Here is an 18,504-nt window from a genome sequence, read left to right on the forward strand (position 1 = left end):
ACAGTGAGAACCACCAGGGGCGTCCGGATTGTTTTGTTTATTTGGTTCAAATAATGAGGTGGGTTTTTTCCGGGATCTTGGCTGATGATGCCAGGACTGGACTCTCATGCCACGAAGGACTAGTCCATCGGGCACTGGATGAGAAGGAAGCACCGAGCCCACGTCTGGAGGACGTAGGACCCAGCCGCTTCCGAGAAGGACTGAACTAAGACTGTCCTGTGCATGAGATGGCAGAGGGCTCCCCTCCAGATAATCAGTAACTGAGCTCATTCATGGGTTTGCTTGTCATTATTAAGAGTTTGTCTAACCAAGTCAGGAGGGGAGCTGTGGTGACTGCGTTTTCCTGCAGTGGGCTTTGAAGGGCACCGCACCCTGTCTATCAGCCAGCTCCCTGCCCCTGGGGCCAGGGGCCAAGGGCCAAGTGCAAAACACGGTGGTGGCAGGAGCTACCCAAGCCCAGGGTGTAGGAAACCCAGGGGCGCGACCATTTGAATGTGGCAATTAAGGACGTGCTGGGGACAATTTAGAACGGCGTGAACCACTTTCCTGGGGTTACAGATATTTTTTTCGTGGGAATGTTTGGGTTGTTCTGACAGAGTCAAAATGAAAAAATTTCAGTCTCCTGTTTCCATCCCTCCCACCCCCTTTGCACCCCTGGGAAAACAAGGAGGAAAAAAAAACCAAAAAAGAGAATGGATTTTTATTTGGAATCTAAATGATACAATTTTTCATTTTGCTTCGTTTCAGCACCAACATGTCCAATCTGAGCAGGTCACGCTTCTGTTTTCACGTCATTCAAAAAGTCGTTTTCCCGCCCAAACAACGAGTCAATGAAGGAAGTTTGACTGGCTCTAACCCACCGCTGAACGTGCCACTCGATTCTGGGTGTGGAATAAAACACAGAAATTGTGCCAGCAACACCCATCGGTGGCAGCACATTGCTTTGCTGAGCCGGCTGGGCCTAGGATCCAGCCCTTGTCCTGCTCGGTGCTGACACCGCCCAGGCCTGGTTCGGGCCCGGAGCCTTCGGCCTTGTTGGGCCCCCTGGCAGCCCCTGCATTGAGGAGGGGGAGGGGCACGCTGCACCCTGCTGCCCGTGCCAAGGCTCCAGCGAAGTGGTGGGTGGGAGAACCTGAGCGACTCCTCACTGTTCCCACGTGGCTGGCGTTGCCAAGGAGACCAGGTCCACGCTACATTAGCTGCAGGCTGCAAGCGATGGCCCAGCTGGGGAGCTCAGACAGACCAGCACGATGGGCCTGGGAAGCGGGGAGGGGGCTGCCTGTGCCAGGGGAGGGGGGGTTGCACATATGTTCGTGCGTGTGCATGCATCCATGCATGTACCTGTACAGGTGTGTGTGTGGTCATGTGTGCACGTGTACAGGGGCATGAGGCCAGGAGGGGCAAGTGACACACGTGGTGCTAATGTGGGACTCATAGGAGCCTTGAATAACTGAACCCAGGTCCTAACTGTATCCTCAACCCAAAGGTGACCTGGATTGGCAGCATCAGCCCCTCTCCTGAAAGAGGATCCAAATCGCCTTGTCCCACGCTGGCTTCGTGTCTGCACATGGCCGCTCGCTTCAGGGTGGAATCAGGACGACTCCAGCATGCACCCTAGTCCCTGCGCTGGGCACTGCAATTCTGCTCCCGCGCACGTGGGCTCTTAGAGCACGAGGATCCAGGTTCTGGCTTCGTGCCGCTGCCATGAAGCTCTGAGCAGCTTCTCATGCGCTGCTGGGGGCGATTCAAGGACACGGCTTGGAGCCGCTGCAGCCTGCTCAGGTTGCGGCGTTTGGTCCCAGACAGCCCCAGCCGTGCCCCATGCCGACAGCGTCTCACCTCTAGACCGAGGGCTGCAGGCTGGGCTGGGCCCAATGATGCCCCTCCCGCTGGCAAACCTTGTGTGCCCCCTGGCTGCAGGGCAATGGCTCTCTCGCCAGCCCAGCATTGGCTTGACCTCAGGCTGGGGTGATGGAGGGTTTCGTTGTCCCATCTTGTGGGCCGAGGTGACCTGTATTGATGCTAACCGTGAGCTGGGCCCGCCCTTCATGTACTTCATGTCACCAGATGCCACAGCAAGGCTGGTGCAGGACAAATGGGAGCATCCGTCCCTGGGTGACTCCTCCCTCCCCTGCATCCGTGAGCAGGAGGCCCAGGGCAGTCAGTGCCAGAGATGCATTGGGCAGGGGTGAGCACCAACGGGGGGGTCAGGAGGGGATTTCCCCCATGGGCAGGTCCTCCCACCACCCCAGGGACCCCTGCACCTTCCTCTGAAGCATCTGGCCGTGGCCACTGTCAGACCCAGAGCACCTGGTCGGAGTCGGAGTCTGTCCTAGGCCTAGACAATTTCACCTGCCGTGCCTCGTTCACCTTCCATTGCTCCCGCTCCAGCCCAAAGCGCTTGCTGCGGTCGGCTTCCCAGCACCAAGGCAGGGTTTACACTTAAATAAATAAATACATACATAAAAACCCTCGATTATAGAAAAGGATTTTAAAATTAAAAATTCATGAACCCATCTCTGCTGTATTAACCTCAGGCTCTGTAAAGCCTTTTCGGTGTTGAGCCAGCTGGTTACAGCAGGGAACTGGCAGACGACATTTGTGGGTCCTATGCCCAGCTCGGGAAGGGAGTGGTGTCTAGTAGTTAGAGTGAAGGGGGACTGGGGGGAACAGGGGCAGGACTCTCATAGACTTTAAAGTCAGAAGGGACCATTGTGATCATGGAGCAGGTCCTCAAGGAATCAATTCTGAAGCACTTAGAGGAGAGGAAAGAATCAGGAACAGTCAGCATGGATTCACTAAGGGCAAGTCATGCTGACCAATCTAATTGCCTTCTAGGACGAGATAACTGGCTCTGTGGATGAGGGGAAAGCAGTGGAGTTCCTTCACTTTAGCAAAGCTTTTGACACTGTCTCCCACAGTATTCTTGCCAGCAAGTATGGACTGGATGAATGGACTATAAGGTGGATGGAAAGCTGGCTAGATTGTTGGGCTGAACGGGTAGTGATCAATGGCTCCCTGTCTAGTTGGCAGCCGGTATCAAGTGGAGTGGTCCAAGGGTTGGTCCTGGGGCAGGTTTTGTTCAATATCTTAATTAACAATCTGGAGGATGGTGTAGATTGCACCCTCAGCAAGTTTGCAGATGACACTAAACTGGGAGGAGAGGTAGATACGCTGGAGGGTAGGGATAGGATACAGATGGACCTAGACAAATTAGAGGACTGGGCCAAAAGAAATCTGATGAGGTTCAACAAGGATAAGTGCAGAGTCCTGCACTTAGGACGGAAGAATCCAATGCACCGCTACAGACTAGGGACCAAATGGCTCGGCAGCAGTTCTGCAGAAAAGGACCTAGGGGTTACAGTGGACGAGAAGCTAGATATGAGTCAGCAGTGTGCCCTTGTTGCCAAGAAGGCCAATGGCATTTTGGGATGTATAAGTAGGGGCATTGCCAGCAGATCGAGGGACGTGATCGTTCCCCTCTATTCAATTTATTTGAGCATAAGCTTTCGTGAGCTACAGCTCAGCTGTAGCTCACGAAAGCTTATGCTCAAATAAATTGGTCAGTCTCTAAGGTGCCACAAGTCCTCCTTTTCTTTTTGCGAATACAGACTAGCACGGCTGTTACTCTGAAACCTCTTTATTCGACATTGGTGAGGCCTCATCTGGAGTACTGTGTCCAGTTTTGGGCCCCACACTACAAGAAGGATGTGAAAAAATTGGAAAATGTCCAGCGGAGGGCAACAAAAATGATTAGGGGACTGGAACACATGACTTATAAGGAGAGGCTGAGGGAACTGGGATTGTTTAGTCTGCGGAAGAGAAGAATGAGGAGGGATTTGATAGCTGCTTTCAACTACCTGAAAGGGGGTTCCAAAGAGGATGGATCTAGACTGTTCTCAGTAGTAGCAGATGACAGAACGAGGAGTTATGGTCTCAAGTTGCAGTGGGGGAGGTTTAGGTTGGATATTAGGAAAAACTTTTTCACTAGGAGGGTGGTAAAGCACTGGAATGGGTTACTTAGGGAGGTGGTGGAATCTCCTTCCTTTGACGTTTTTAAGGTCAGACTTAACAAAGACCTGGCTGGCATGATTTAGTTGGGGATTTGTCCTGCTTTGAGCAGAGGGTTGGACTCGATGGCCTCCTGAGGTCCCTTCCAACCCTGATATTCTATGATTCTATGATTCTGTGATCATCTAGTCAGACCTCACTCACACCTGAGGCCACAGAACCTCACCCATCCACTCCTGAAATCGACCCCTAACCTCTGGCTGAGTTACTGACGTCCTCAAATCATTGTTTAAAGGCTTCAAGTGACAGAGAATCCACCATTTACACTTGTTTAAACCTGCAAGTGACCCGTGCCCCATGCTGCAGAGGAAGGCAAAAAATCCCAGGGTCTCTGCCAATCTGACCCGTGGGACAATTCCTTCCCGACCCCAATATGTTGATCAGCTAGACCCTGAGTGTGTGGGCAAGACCCACCAGCCAGACACCTGGGAAAGAATTCGCTGTAGTAACTCAGAGCCCTCCCCATCGAGTGTCCCTTCACCGGCCGTTGGAGATATTTGCTGCCAGCACCCGCAGATCAGCTATATGTCACTGTAGGCAGCATCATCATCCCCTCCAGAAGCGTCTCAAGCTCAGACTTGAAGCTAGGTTTTCAGCCCCACTGCTCTCCTGGGGAGGCTGTTTCAGAACCTTACTCCTCGGATGGCTAGAAACCTTCACCTAATTTCAAGCCTAAACTTGTTGCTCACCAGTTTATATCCATTTGTTCTTCTGTCCACACTGGCGCTTAACCTAAATAACGCCTCTCCCGCCCTGGTATTTATCCCTCTGATATATTTATAGAGAGCAATCACATCTCCCCTCAGCCTTCTTTTGGTTAGGGTAAACAAGCCAAGCTCCTTAAGTCTCCTCTCATGAGGTGGGTTTTCCATTCCTCAGATCATCCTAGTAGCCCTTCTTTGCCCCTGTTCCAGTTCGAATTCATCTTTCTTAAACACGGGAGACCAGAACTGCGCACCGTATTCCAGGTGAGAGTCATAGATTCATAGATATTTAGGTCAGAAGGGACCATTAGGATCATCTAGTCTGACCTCCTGCACAACGCAGGCCACGCACCAGTGCCTTGTATAATGGTACTAACACTACCATGTTTCTACTGGAAATACCTCGCCTGATCACATTAGCCTTTTTCACACAGTCTTAGTCATCCTGTGATCAAGCTATACATCCAGGTCCTTCTCCTCCTCTGCTGTACCCAACAGATACATCCCCAGTTTATAGCAAAAATTCTTGTTGTTAGTCCCTGAGTGCATGATCTATTAAATTTCATCCCATTTCTATTACTCCAGTTTTCAAGGTCACCCTCCAGATCTTCTTGTATGATCATAGAAGCATAGGACTCGAAGGGACCTCGAGAGGACATCTAGGCCAGTCCCCTTCACTCACGGCAGGACTAAATATTATCTAGGATTACCCATCCCTGACAGGTTTCAGAGTAGCAGCCGTGTTAGTCTGTATCCGCAAAAAGAAAAGGAGGACTTGTGGCACTTTAGAGATGAACACATTTATTTGAGCATAAGCTTTTGTGAGCTACAGCTCGCTTGTTTGTCTAACGTGCTCTTAAAAATCCCCAATGATGGAGATTCCACAATCTCCCTAGACAATTTATTCCAGTGCTTATGTAACGGGATTGAACCGGGGACCCTCTGGAGCTTAGTGCGTGAGCCTCTACCGCATGAGCTAAAAGCCAGCTGGCTGTTAGCTAAGGCTGTCGAGCAGACTCATTTTATATCTCTGGTCTTGGTGCCACTAGATGGGACAGAGCACCATACCCAGGCGGTGTGCAGGTTACACTTAACCACCTTAATAGGAAGTTATTCCGAATGTCCAACCTAAACCGCCCTTGCTGCAATTTAAGCCCATTGCCTCTTGTCCTCTCCTCAGAGGTTAAGAAAAACAATTCTTCTCCCTCCTCCTTGTAACAGCCTTTTATGTACTTGAAAACTGTTCTCATGTCCCGCCACAAACCTGCTTGTTTCCAGACTGAAGATGTTCTGCTCCTCCTCCAAGTTGGTCATACTGCCCAACTTTGTGTCATCTGCAAACTTTATTAGCACACTCCCACTTATTGTGCCAAGGTCCTGAATGAAAATGGTAAATGAGATTGGCCCCCGAGAGGGGAGGGGAATGGTGTCCACAGGTTGTAATTGTGGGGGGAGTGGGAGTCAGGATGCCTGAATTTTACTGAAGCTTGAGGCCAAACTCCGAGGATCAGGCCCAGTTGGTATAGAATTGGGACCAAGGGGAGCATAACTGGGCCAAACAGGAATCATGGGGCCTTTAGAAAACTCCTATTGGCCACATTTGCTACAGGTCCCCAACCCCCTCCCCTGTTTGCTGCCCCCTGGTGGCTGCTGTGCTAATTCACCCGGAGAACCACACAGCCTTGGCCAATACGCAATAGTGATGCTTCCTAGTGTCTCCCACTGCTGATCCCCAGTCCCTGGCAGCTGTCTTTCCCTTGGAGTCTGCATCCACAGCTTCCACAATCCGCTTCTTGCAAACCATTCATCCAGGGAGCGCAGGGTAAAGAGGACAGCATGTGCATCGGCGACTAGGAAATGCCCTAGATCTCGCTCTGCCCTGGGGCAGGATGTGGGCAAGGCGGATGGCAGCACACAAGAGTGACTGATCTCATGATCCTCCAGCAGTCACAGTGGTGGAAAGCGGGTGACAGTGATGTTCACTTGGAAGGAAAAATCGCAATGAAGCAGCATGTGAAATTTTGGTGCCATCAGACCCAAAACCTGGGCTGGGCGGTGGAGTTGAGATGGCAGAGCTGTGTATGAGCGGGGAGCTCAGGGATGGAATAACAGGGGGGCTGCAGGTCAGGACTGAGGGGCATCAGCAGAGCTGTGGGTGTTGGGGGACCCAGGGCTCAGCTAGCAGGGGGCGGCGGGTTGGGATTGAGGGGCATCAGCAGAGCTGTGGGGGCGGGGGGACCAAGGGCTGCGCTAGCAGGGGGCTGGGGGTCGCGATTGAGGGGTATCGAAAGAGCTGTGGCAAGGTGCTGCCCCGCAGTCCCTGGGGCGCATAGGCTGTTGCATTCCCATCACTGCTTTGCTGTTTAACCCAACATGGCCATGTCTGGCTGGAGCACTCGCTGTCAGAGGCATTTCCTGCAACACCACGGGTTCATTCACACACACACTGAGCTTGGAACCAGCTCCCAGGGGACATGCCAGCCCCGTTGTTTTCCTTCCCCTGCACATGGGACCAGCGAGTTCTCCGCAGGGGATCACAATCCCGCCAGGGCTCTCACCAGCCACACACAGCCTGCTCTCCAGACAGCAGCATCACCTGGTAGAACAGCAGAGGCCCGCCTGGGTCAGTCCCGCCAGGCAGACAAAAAGGTATCCAGGCTCCCATGAGCCTATAGGGAGACACAGCTGCAGGCCCTAGCCACAGGGAGCCCTGAGGTTGGATAGAGGAAGCTGGGAAAAACCCCGTAGCTAGTGGTGAGAGGAGTGAGAGGAGAGAGTGGATGGCAGCCATGGCACAGGGACTGTGCCCCCCACATGGACCATCCGATCAGTGGCAGAGCCGCACCCCAATCTGCTTACAGGCTTTGCCCAGCCTCATCCGTGGCTCTGGACTGAGATCCGGGGTCCAGACATCATCTCTGTGCTGCTGCCTGGCCCATGGGGGGGACCATGCATGAGAAGAGGGGGCCCCAGGATGAGGCAAAGGGGCCGTGCCATATGGCTGTAGCAGGTGTCTGGTCTGGCCTAGCTCCCACCAGCCCCCAGCACCATGGGGTCAAGCTGGCCCAGAAGGGATCTGAGAGTCCCTCAATCCAGCCAGTAGCAAGGCTGCCTCTCTCAGATCCCCTGTTCAGGGAGCCTCCCACAGAGAGATGGGCTGATCTCTGACCTTTCCCAGGTGGGAGCAGGTTCCTGAGGGATCCCCTGACCCGTGTGAGCTTTCCCTGGAGTCTGGGTCTGAATGTCCCGCTCTGGCTCAGGCACAAGCCATTGGAGCTGGCTGCAGGAATCCCGGGGTCAGGGTCCCCAGCCTGGTTTATACCGGCCAGACTAGATCAGATTGGTCCTTAATGTCCATGTCTCTGTGAAGGGGGAGGCGAAGGGCCTTTCCCAGGGCTGTGGGACAACAGGCTCTCAAGCCCTGATGAGTCCTGAGTTGAAGGGGCCAGGACAGGAGGACAGTGTGGGGGAGATAGAGTGAGAGAGGCTGGGTGTGACAGGGAAGGAGGGTTCAGTCAGGTATGAGGGCCCATGGGGCCGCTCACAGCCCCACGCCCATTCCCAACAGGGCATGATGCCCCTTCTGTGGTGTCAGCCCAGAGCACGGCAGCCTGAGAACAGCCACAGAGACAAGGGGGCCCGAGGGGTTTGGGTCCTTAGAGCTGCTGGGAGGGAGGCCAAGGAGAAATCCTGCTCCCAGGAACTGGCACACGGCATCTGGCTCTGGCAGGAAATTTCTAATCTGGGGGAAGCATTTCCAAGGGGGGTGCTGTGCTGCAGGGACCAAAGCAGGGGTTCATAGGAGATTCGCTCCTTCAGTGAGTGCTGATCCCAATGTCCCAGTGTGACACTAGGGGGTGCTGTGCTGCAGGGTATGGGGTGTGGGCTCAATAGGGGGCGCGCTCCCCTGAGTCACTGCTGACCCAATGGTGGTGCTGGACCTGCCGTCTGCTGGGTCAGACGCATAATTCCACGATCCTGCCCTCCCACCTTCATTTTCACAAGCACTGAGGTTTTAGGCTGCATTCCAGCCAGGGTAATTACATTCTGCCAGAATAAATTCACTCAGATGTTTACACTGGACACAAGACTCTTCTTCACTTCTTGTCCTAAACTGTAATATTGTTCTGCACTGTTAGGCAGCTGCCATGCCCCGCCCCAGAGGTGGCTGCATATCAGTGCTGGGTGGGTGAACCCGGTGCAGAGTTGTTGTGAGGCTGTTAAGCAGCTGCCATGCCCCACCCCAGAGATGGCTGCATTTTTTCAGCATTGGGAGGCATGACCAATTTTACCCACTTCCCAGTAAGGCTCTAGTAGTGTTTGTAAAACTGGAACTAGGCTGAAAGCAGAGTCCCCAGGCCAGGGATGGGTGATGCTGGTGATGCTGATGGCTATAGCAGGGCAGTAGGCAATGCCAGAGGATGCCCTGCTGAAATCTCATTATGCTTTCATATGAAAATCCTTGGAGATGGGATTAAGCAGGGGAGTCTCAAACTTCATTGCACTGTGACCCCTTCTGACAACAAAAATTACTACACGGCCCCAGGAGCGGGGACTGAAGCCTGAGCCTGCCTGAGTCCTGCCACCTTGGGTGTGGGGGGGTCAAAGCCTGAGCCCTGCCTCCCTGGTTTCGGGGGGCAAAACTGAAGCCCAAGAGCTTCAGCCCCAAGCAGCGGCCCTGTAACCTGAGCCCTGCTGCCCTGGGGCTCAATCCCTCGGACTTCGGACTTGGGCTGCAGCAAGTCTAAGCCAGACCTGGTGACCCCGTTAAAACGGGGTCGTAACCCACTTTGGGGTCCTGACCCTCAGTTTGAGACCCGCTGGATTAGGGTGTTTGTGCAACACCGCAATGGAATAGCCCTGAGCACAGACGGCAGGAGGCCAGGGGCAGCAGACAACACCCAGCATCAGGCCTGCCTGGAGCTCCCAGAGAGACCCAGCTCCCCCAGGGTGTCCGCCCAGGGGTGACGGCCCACACAAGCACTGCTGCCCACCCTCTCCCAGGGACAAACCCCAGGGAGAGAGAGAGAGAGAGACCCCCAACCCTAGATAACTTCATGATCTTCCTGTTTGGGCAGAATCTTGTTAATGTCCCTAATCGAGTTTAACCCCTTCATAGCTTTGCTCCAGCTGCTCCGTCTGCCCTTACCGGATCTCCCTGGATGCATTCCTATCCCACTCCCCACAGCACCCCCTGCTGGGAGAAGTTGGGACTGGGGCAACTGGGAGCTCCCTCCACAGCCAGCCCTCCTGCCCCGCTCCCTGCAGTGCGTCCCCTGCTGGGAGAGGCCAGGACGGAGCAGCTGGGAGTGCCGCATAGCAAGCACCTCCCACACCATTCCCAAGGGCGGTGGTGGCAGCCTTCCAAACAGCTGTAGCTCCAGGGTCACATCATCTAGGAACTGCAGCTGGCAGCCGCACAGGAACTGATTCTGGCCTCCCCCGGCTGGAGCAGGCAGCAGATCCCTGTGCTGCAGAGCAGAAGCAAGTGCAGACAGGCCGCTCCCTTTCCCCTCGTGCCCCAAAACTCAGCCAGAAACCTGGGCCCCACTGTCATGCCCTTGCCCGGGACGCGGCCCAGGCCTGGGCCCAAGGGCCCCACCAGCAACCAGATGGGCAAACCCACAGGGTCTGAGCTGCTTGCTAAAATAAACCCTGATGTCATGTCTCCAGTCCCACACCCCCCTCCTTGGGGGGGAAGCGAAAGGCCCCAGTTCCTTTTTTTGATTTCATTCTTACACTGCTCAGATTGCGATGCGGTTTGTTGACCCCTCCCGATGGGATGGCATGGCAAGAGAGAAGGGCGAGATGGGCTGTCTCGTGGGGAACAGAGGAGTGGATCCTGCAATCATGAAGGGGCTGTGAGAGGCTTGCGGGGGGAGCCAGGCTTGGGGGAGCCAGACTCAGGGGTGCGGAAGAGCGGGGAAGGAGCCAGGTTGGGAGCTGCATCTCCTAGCAGCTGGTTATAGAGTCTGTGTCCTTCTTTAGATGCATCTTTTTCACTTCCCAGCTCCCTGGGTCAGGGCTGGCAGTGCAGTAGAAACTCATAAGTGACCCTACAATAACAAACCAGTGAGTGCGGCCTTTCATTGCCGGGTGACCCTACAATAACAAACCCCTGAGTGCAGCCTTTCATTGCCAGGTGACCCTACAATAACAAACCTCTGAGTGCGGCCTTTCATTGCCAGGTGACCCTACAATAACAAACCCCTGAGTGCGGCCTTTCATTGCCAGGTGACCCTACAGTAACAAACCCCTGAGTGCGGCCTTTCATTGCCGGGTGACCCTACAATAACAAACCCCTGAATGCGGCCTTTCATTGCCGGGTGACCCTACAATAACAAACCCCTGAGTGCGGCCTTTCATTGCCGGGTGACCCTACAATAACAAACCCCTGAGTGCGGCCTTTCATTGCCGGGTGACCCTACAATAACAAACCCCTGAGTGCAGCCTTTCATTGCCGGGTGATCCTACAATAACAAAGCAATGAGTGCAGCCCAGGGTAATAAAATGTCCTGTGTGAAGGGATGATGGCAAGTGGCCAATGGGTGGGAATGCCCTTCTGGGACACTGGCAGGTTCTCGCCTCTGGGTCAGCCTTTGGAGTCAGAGGTTCTGTCCCACTGGGTCTGGGCCCTGCTGGGGAGGCAGGAGCTGCCCCTTTGCTGGGTGCAGCTTTGCTGGAAAGAAGGGAAAGGGGCCAACCCCGACCCCAGGGACAGGGGCCAGCAGTGCCCATTTACGCTAGGTGAGGAGCCGGCCGGGTGTGAACCTCCCGCCCCAGATGGCCGAGGTGAAAAGAGACACACCATTCAACCGACTGGTGCAGCTGCCCTTGGCCTCTCAGCCCTCGGCCCCTTCCCCAGAGAATGGGCCAGTTTCACTTTCTGTTGGGAGCCGCTAGCCCGGGCTCTTGGCCACCCTGGGGTGCTTGGGTCGCTCAACCCCTGGGCGGGGGACATGCTGGAGCCTGGGATTTCCAAGGGCACTGGGCTGATCCCAGCAAGCACCGCGTGCTCCCCTCGAAACTCCCCGTCGGGCCAACCAGGCGCGCGTCCCCCGCCCCGGGGCTCTGGGGACGCCAGCCCCGGACTCGGGTGTCTCCGCGAAGGGGGCGGGCGCAGGGGCGGCGGCCTGTGGCAGGGGCGTGGGATGCGAAGGGTTAAATCCGCTGGCGGAGATCTCTCGGCTCCGCGCTCCGCAGCCCGGCGAGCCAGGAGGATGCAGACAAAGGCTCCTTCTCCCCCGCTCGCACTCAGGCGCTGACATCACCGGGCGCTCCGGGAGGCGAGCCCGGCCCGCAGCCAGGCGCGGCGGGACCGCCCCGAGCCCCAGCCCCGAGCGGACCGGCACCGGCGCAGCGCCCCCGACCCCTGCGGGTCTCCCCCAGCGCCTGGAGCCAGAGCCAGCCCCGGAGCCGGTAAGTTGCTGCAGCCGGGCTGGGCGGGGGGCGTCGGCGGGTTCCCAAAGTCACGCCTGGCCCCGGGAGGTTTGGCCCAGTCTCCCTGGAGCGCGGCGCCCGGAGCGGGAGGAATCGGGGGTTGACTCCCGGCTCGCACCCCGGCAAAGGGCCGGGCCTCTCCCAGCTCCTGCTCCGGGCCAGCCGCGGGCTCCCTCCGGAGCTCAGACTCCCCTGAGCGTCTGGCCACATGCAGCTGGCAGGGACCCACCCTGCGCCGGGGAGATGAGCCCCGACGCGCCCTCGCCCGCAGGACACCCCCCGCCCGCAGCTCAGCCCGGGCGGGACCCTCGCACGTGCCACTCCCGGCGGAACAAGGGCAGGGGCGAGATTTCGGTCCCCGCCGCCCCCAAGGAGCCCTGCCCGGCGCTGGCGCCCTAGGGGCTCTGGGGGTCTCCGAGCAGCGCTGAGCTGGCTCCCGGGACAGCTGGGAGCAGACGCTGGAGGCGGCACTGTAAGGGTTAAAGATTGGTCTCTCTCTCTCACCCCGCGAAAGCACCAGGCTCCTCGTTCCCCCTTGTGCCTAGCTGGTGCAGCCCCCCCGCCCCGGGTGTTGGGAATTAGGGAAGTGCCCGCGGAGCGCCGCCTGCTCTGTGCTCGATGCTGTACAAACACAGCTCCTATTCCGGAGAGCTGGCGAGCCTGGGAAATCTCTCTGCTGTCTCTCCCCTGGGGACCAGGCCAGTCCCTCCCCGCCCCACTGGAGCTGCAAATCCGCCCCGGACCCAAACCCCAGAGCTTCTGTTCTGGCAGCTCCCTGGGGTTGTTGGTTCCCCTTCCTCTCCGCCCATGGTCAGTTTCCATTTCTGTGGCTGCCTTTGCTAGTGCCCCAGCCCAGCTGCAGGGGGCTTCCCCCAAAGATCTGGAGGAGGAGGAGGGGATCGCAGGGCTGGGGCTGCCCAGAGGGGAAGTGGTGAAATCTAGAGGCAGGCAATGCCCACGCCAGGGAACAGCCATGTCACCGCCCGCCAGCGTGATTCAGTGGCTGGCCAGGGAAGCTGTTGCATCGGGCTCTTTTCTGCTGGGGAAGGGAGGCTGTTTCAGGGCAGAGGTTTGGGCGGCCTTGGGACCCATTTTCAAAGGAAATCTCTGGGCAACACAGCAAACAGGAGCCCAGGAGGCTGCGTAGGAACCCCTGGGACTGTGGAATGGGCGAATTTTGTGGGAGATTAGGGTTCAGCCCCTGCCTCTGCCTCCTTTCAGCCCCCCATTTGTAACATGGGGGCAGCATCTCTCCTGTGTCTGTTTCGCTTGTGAGCTGGTTGGGGCAGGGACTCTGTCCCGGGGCAGTGCCTGGCACAATGGGGCTCTGCTCTTGGCTGCCGTAACACAGGTAGTCAACGGTGTTATGAATAATATCTCCCCACTGCAAACTGAGAGCTGCTGATGAAAAGTGCTCATGCAGAGCGAGGTGGTGGTGGTGGCGGCATTATCTTCCCAGCAGAAAACCCTCTCCAGGCCAGCTGTGTAGGGGCGAGAAGGGGGAAAGGATGCACTGGACACTGTGCCATTCACAGCGTCAGGGCGTGGGCCACCATGCCAACTTTCCCAGCTGTTCTGTCTGCCCCTTAAGGCTATTTACTGCGAGTGCAGTAGGTACCCTGGGGTGATGCTCCTAACTGTGCCTAATCTCTGGCCACTAGTAGGCAACTGTGGGTTGCTGGGAGACATGGTCAGTATGAGGCAGTGGGGTGCAGGGGTTAGATCTGGGGGAGCTGGGAGTCAGGTTCTATCTCCAGCCCTGGAGGGGAGTAGGGTCTAGATGCTAAGGCACAGGGCGGAGTCAGGATACCTGGGTTCTATCCCCACCTCTGCTGCTGACTCTGTGTGTGGCCTTGGGCATGTTGTATCCTCTGTGCCTCTGTTTACCTGCCCATCACATCAGGCTGATGATCCTGAGTTCTCCTTGGGAGGCAGGGAGCTATTTCTAGTGAGCCTTTGCCCTTGGATGAAAGATGTGGGAGGTGTAGTTATTGTCGATCCTCTGGGACTCCCCTGATTGCTGCGAATCTGCCATTCCTGGGCTGTAGCCACCTGCATGTGAGTGGCCAAGCAGGAGCCCCTGAGATGGAAACATCTCTGGTGCTGGGTGACTGACTTGTGACTTTGGGGAAAGATTTGGGGCCTGGTCCTCATTTGCTCCAAGGTCCCTGCAGACCCCTCTGGCAGGAACTATAATTGACAACCCCCCTCTGTCCTGTAAAGGAGAATCCAGGGCCCTGTGTATCTAGACCTAGAGATGCCCCCCCCCAGCCCCCCATGCACCCACCGTCTCCCGGCACGCACACCCACAGCAGACGCTCAGCTGTTCAGAGAGCAGTGGAAGTGCCTGTCTCTAGAATGAGACTCCAGCTCTTGGTCTAGACAAACTCGTACACACAGGATGCCAGGTAACCCAGCCCTGCAGTTACCCACAGCCTGGCCGTGGCCCTGGCACCGGATTTCTGCCCTGGAGCCCTGCAGGAGTGGGCAGGCTGCCTTCCCAAGAACTGAGGGCTGGGCTTTCCAAAGACCTCGCTCCCATCCAGGTACATGAACTGACTTTTCTGTGCCCAGTGTGCTGAAAATCCTGGGTCCCCACCCCCAGCCCAGTGCCCTTCCCCCAGGGCTGTCTCCTCTCTCCTGGCAGCTGACACAGACTCTAATCCTGTGGCTCTTTGGCTGTCTGTGGCAGGGGAACTGGTCACTTGTCCTGCTGCCCCCCAGCGAAAGTTGCTGTGGCTGCGATTGTCAACAGAGATGCAGGTTTTCAGGAAGCACTTCCTGAAAATCTGAGCTCTTTAAGGCACCCCAAACTGGGGCTCCTAAACCCCACACCACTGGGGAAACCCACGGGCCTGAGCGTGCTCACCCTGAGCAAAAGAGCTTACAGGGCCCTTGTCATCTTGTTCCCTCCCTCCCCCAACGCCCACCGTCCATCAGCCTCTCCCCAATCTCCCAGCCCTGCACTGGTGGATACTGGCTGCATCCTTCCTAGGGTAGCTATGACCCCTGCTTTGACAGCCCGAGCCCTCCTGCAGGACATGGCTCCGCCATCGTGGGAGGAAGAGGAGCGTTGCTGAGGGTAAGGGGCGAAAGGAAGCAGAGACTGGGTCTCATTGGTCACACTCCAGCCAGCAGCGCAGAAAGCCTGTGTTCTCAAGCCTGCTCCATACGCTTTAATGGGGCAGGAGCTGGCAGATTAACTCCAGCGCCAGGATCCGGGCTGCTTGTCTCTGAGCCGAACCACGAGGCAGTGCTGTGGAGACCCCTCGAGAGCAGCCATCCAAGCCTCTGTGCAGAGACCGGTCACGATGCCCTGTCCTGGCGTGGAGCCAAATGAAGGGGCAGAGGGTGGGCTACTGGAGAGAGGTTAAGGCAAGATTTCACAGCTGTCAGGCCGAGCGGGAGAGGGGCAGAGATGGGGAGAAGGAGTGCAGGGGAAAGGGGACAGATTGGAAGTGTGAGTGTGATGCGGGCGTTGGCCAGGCTGCATCATGTGACGGGTTCTATAATCTCCTTTCACAGGCATCTTCCCCCCACACCCTCAGGGCCTTTGGTGATTAAACAATCGCATTGGAAATTGCTCGCGGCTCTCATCACATCCCCTCCATATGTCTCATCAGCACACAGGCTGTGGTGCATGGCAGAGAACCCCTTCCCCATCCCCATGCAGCTGCTGCCCCGTCTGTATCCCAGTGTGATCACCAGCTCCTCTCCCACCCGGACAGCTAGGGCTGTGCCCCAGTGCTCTCACAATCATGTGCATGCTACTGCCGTGACTCTTGCCAGGAGGGCAGGTACTTGTGCAGCTAGGGGGCGGGGGGTGCAGTTTTACCCAGCCCTGCAGTTGGCTGTTTTGGATTCTTGGACCTGCGGATCAGCTGGCTAAAACCCCTGAGCCCCATCCTCTCCTGTGGGATGCGAGTCACTCCCTCAGAAATCTGACTGCTGGGAGTAGACCCCTTTCTCCTTCTGTTGTTGCCAGCCGTCTGTGTTCACCGTCAGGAACTGCTGCAGGCCAGCTGGAGTTCTGACTATGTGTCTGACAGTACATAGAGGCCCCAAGGGCACTGCACAGACACATTCCCTGCTTTCAAGAATCTGAATAAACCAGACAGACAAGTATGGGAAGGGAAACTGAGTCCCAGAGAGGGAAAGTGACCTGCCCAAGGCAAGCCAGGCACAGAACCCAGGTCTCCTGAGTGCCAGCACTGTGCCCTCCCCACTGTACCCCTGTATGTGCCAAACTTGTCATAACAGCCCTCTCGGAGGGCCATGACAGGACCTTAAGCATTAAAGACACAGTCTTCTACCACTTGAGCTAAAGGAGCAGCTCTGTTAGCAGCCGGCAGTAGTAGGGCCTTATCCTCATCCTCTGACCAGCCACTAGAGGCAGACATGTCAGAGATGCCATCCACATGTCAAGGGGGCACCGAAGCTACAAACACAGGGGAAACAGTTGAGAATTTCACCAGTTTAATGGTGGAGGAACCCGGGACCCAAAATGTCCGTGTTTCCCATCATTGTGTCATCACTCTGCCCTTTCCGAAAGCTCCACGCCCATGTGCCCTGCCCCGTATCTCTGTGAGCCCTGGGCTCTGCTCCCCACTCCCTGGACCTCTCTGCTGTCCATGGAGCCCGTGGGCAGCCAGCCCCACAAGCTGTGTAGCTTTGTCATTTGCTTTCTCTTGTGAGTTGGTCCCTTCGGCCGCCTCCCTGTCAGTGTCTCTGTCAGCTCCTGACCGGTGGCTATTTGCTCACCTTCCTAGCCAGCGTCTTCTCCTGTCCCAGACTGTTAGCAGGGCTGTCCCTCATTCCCCAGCCAGGCACCTCGATCACTCACTTTAGTGGGGTAAATCCTTGGCTGGCTGTATCTCTAGCCACACATTGACAGTATCTATCCATCTTCATATATGTATGTCCCCTTATATCCCATCCCCATACGCAGCCCTTTAATGTTCCTCTAGTTATCTAGCTAATCCAGTATCAGGGAGTAGCTCTGTTAGTCTGTATCCACAAAAACAAGAAGGAGTCTGGTGGCACCTTAAAGACTAACAGATTTATTTGGGCATAAGCTTTCGTGGCTAAAAAATGCATGCATGCTTGTGAAGAAGTGGGGGATTTTACCCACGAAAGCTTATGCCCAAATAAATTTGTTGGTCTTTAAGGTGCCACTGGACTCCTCGTTGTTTTTCTAGCTAATCCAGTGGTTTTCAACCTGTGGTCTGCAGACCCCTGGGGGTTTGTAGATTTCCAAAGGGGCTCGCACCGCCATTCAAAATTTTGTAAGGGTCTGACAATGAAAAAAGGCTGAAAACCACTAATCTAACCAATCACATTAGGAATGCTGTCCATGCAGCAAAATGCTGGGATCCCCGCCCCTGTTTGGAGCCCGGCTGCTGGGTTCCCTTCTCCCCCATGTTTGAAACAGCAGCTGCCTCCCCTGGAGCTGGTTTGGGTGTAAATGTCAGCTGGAGACCTTTACATTGGTGCTGTCTGGGTGCTAAGGAATTGTCCTGGGGGGAGGCTTGCAGGTGTGTGTGTGTGTGGGAGGAATCTGGGGCACCCATGGGGGCTGGGTCTGAGAGCACATGGCTGCAAAGGGTGCCCGGGGCCCGGGGCGTTGCTCAGCGCTGCTTTGCCAGGCTATCTCAGTCCATAACTCTGCCGTGCAGCCCACCCGTATTGGCAGCACCAGGGCAAACGCGGCAGCACTGAGTGAAAGGGGCAGGGAACAGCCGGCCAGAGGGCCCTGAACCTTGCTGAGCAGGGAGGGGAGAGGCTGGGAAAGGAGGAAGGAGCATTGCCAACATCCCCAGTGCCCCATTGCCCTGCCCACTGACCCTGCTGCCTGAAACTCAGCCCATCCCCACTCTTCCTGCAGACCCTAGTGCCTGATGGCCCGTGCCTGATGGCCCATGCCCCTGCCTGCTGGCCCGTCCCCTCTGCCCCATGCTCGGGGCAGGACCCGGGTGGGTCACTGATGAAAGGCAGAGGGGGGCCCTCCATGCAGCCTCACTCTGTTCAGGGCGATGGGGAGTGGGGACTGAATCCATAGCACCCCCTCCCAGAACTGGGCCTGATTTCTGCTGCTGGACATGCCCACACACTCAAATGCATCAACACACAACATGCTCGTCGCACACTCAGGCTCCCTGAGATGCACCCTCCCTGACCTCACACCACAACACACTGACTGCACACGCACTGTGTCTGCACACACAAGTGTGACACCCTCATCCAGACAGCCACCCACCTGCTGCATTCGCTGCACACACACACGCACCTT

At 56.4% G+C, this 18,504-nt stretch overlaps 1 protein-coding gene across 1 annotated transcript in view; it reads left to right on the plus strand.

Annotated features, from left to right (window-relative positions):
• The first annotated feature begins 11,937 nt into the window (after positions 1–11,937).
• The window catches only part of PEA15 (proliferation and apoptosis adaptor protein 15), a 40,502-nt gene continuing 33,935 nt past the window's right edge, over positions 11,938–18,504 (plus strand). Inside the window, exon 1 of the mRNA XM_084613413.1 lies at positions 11,938–12,194. The gene's annotated coding sequence lies outside the window, so the exon portion shown is untranslated. The remainder of the gene's footprint in view (positions 12,195–18,504) is intronic.

The sequence above is a fragment of the Lepidochelys olivacea genome (assembly GCF_965140295.1).
Source record: "Lepidochelys olivacea isolate rLepOli2 genome assembly, chromosome: 24".
Taxonomy (NCBI): Eukaryota; Metazoa; Chordata; order Testudines; family Cheloniidae; genus Lepidochelys; species Lepidochelys olivacea.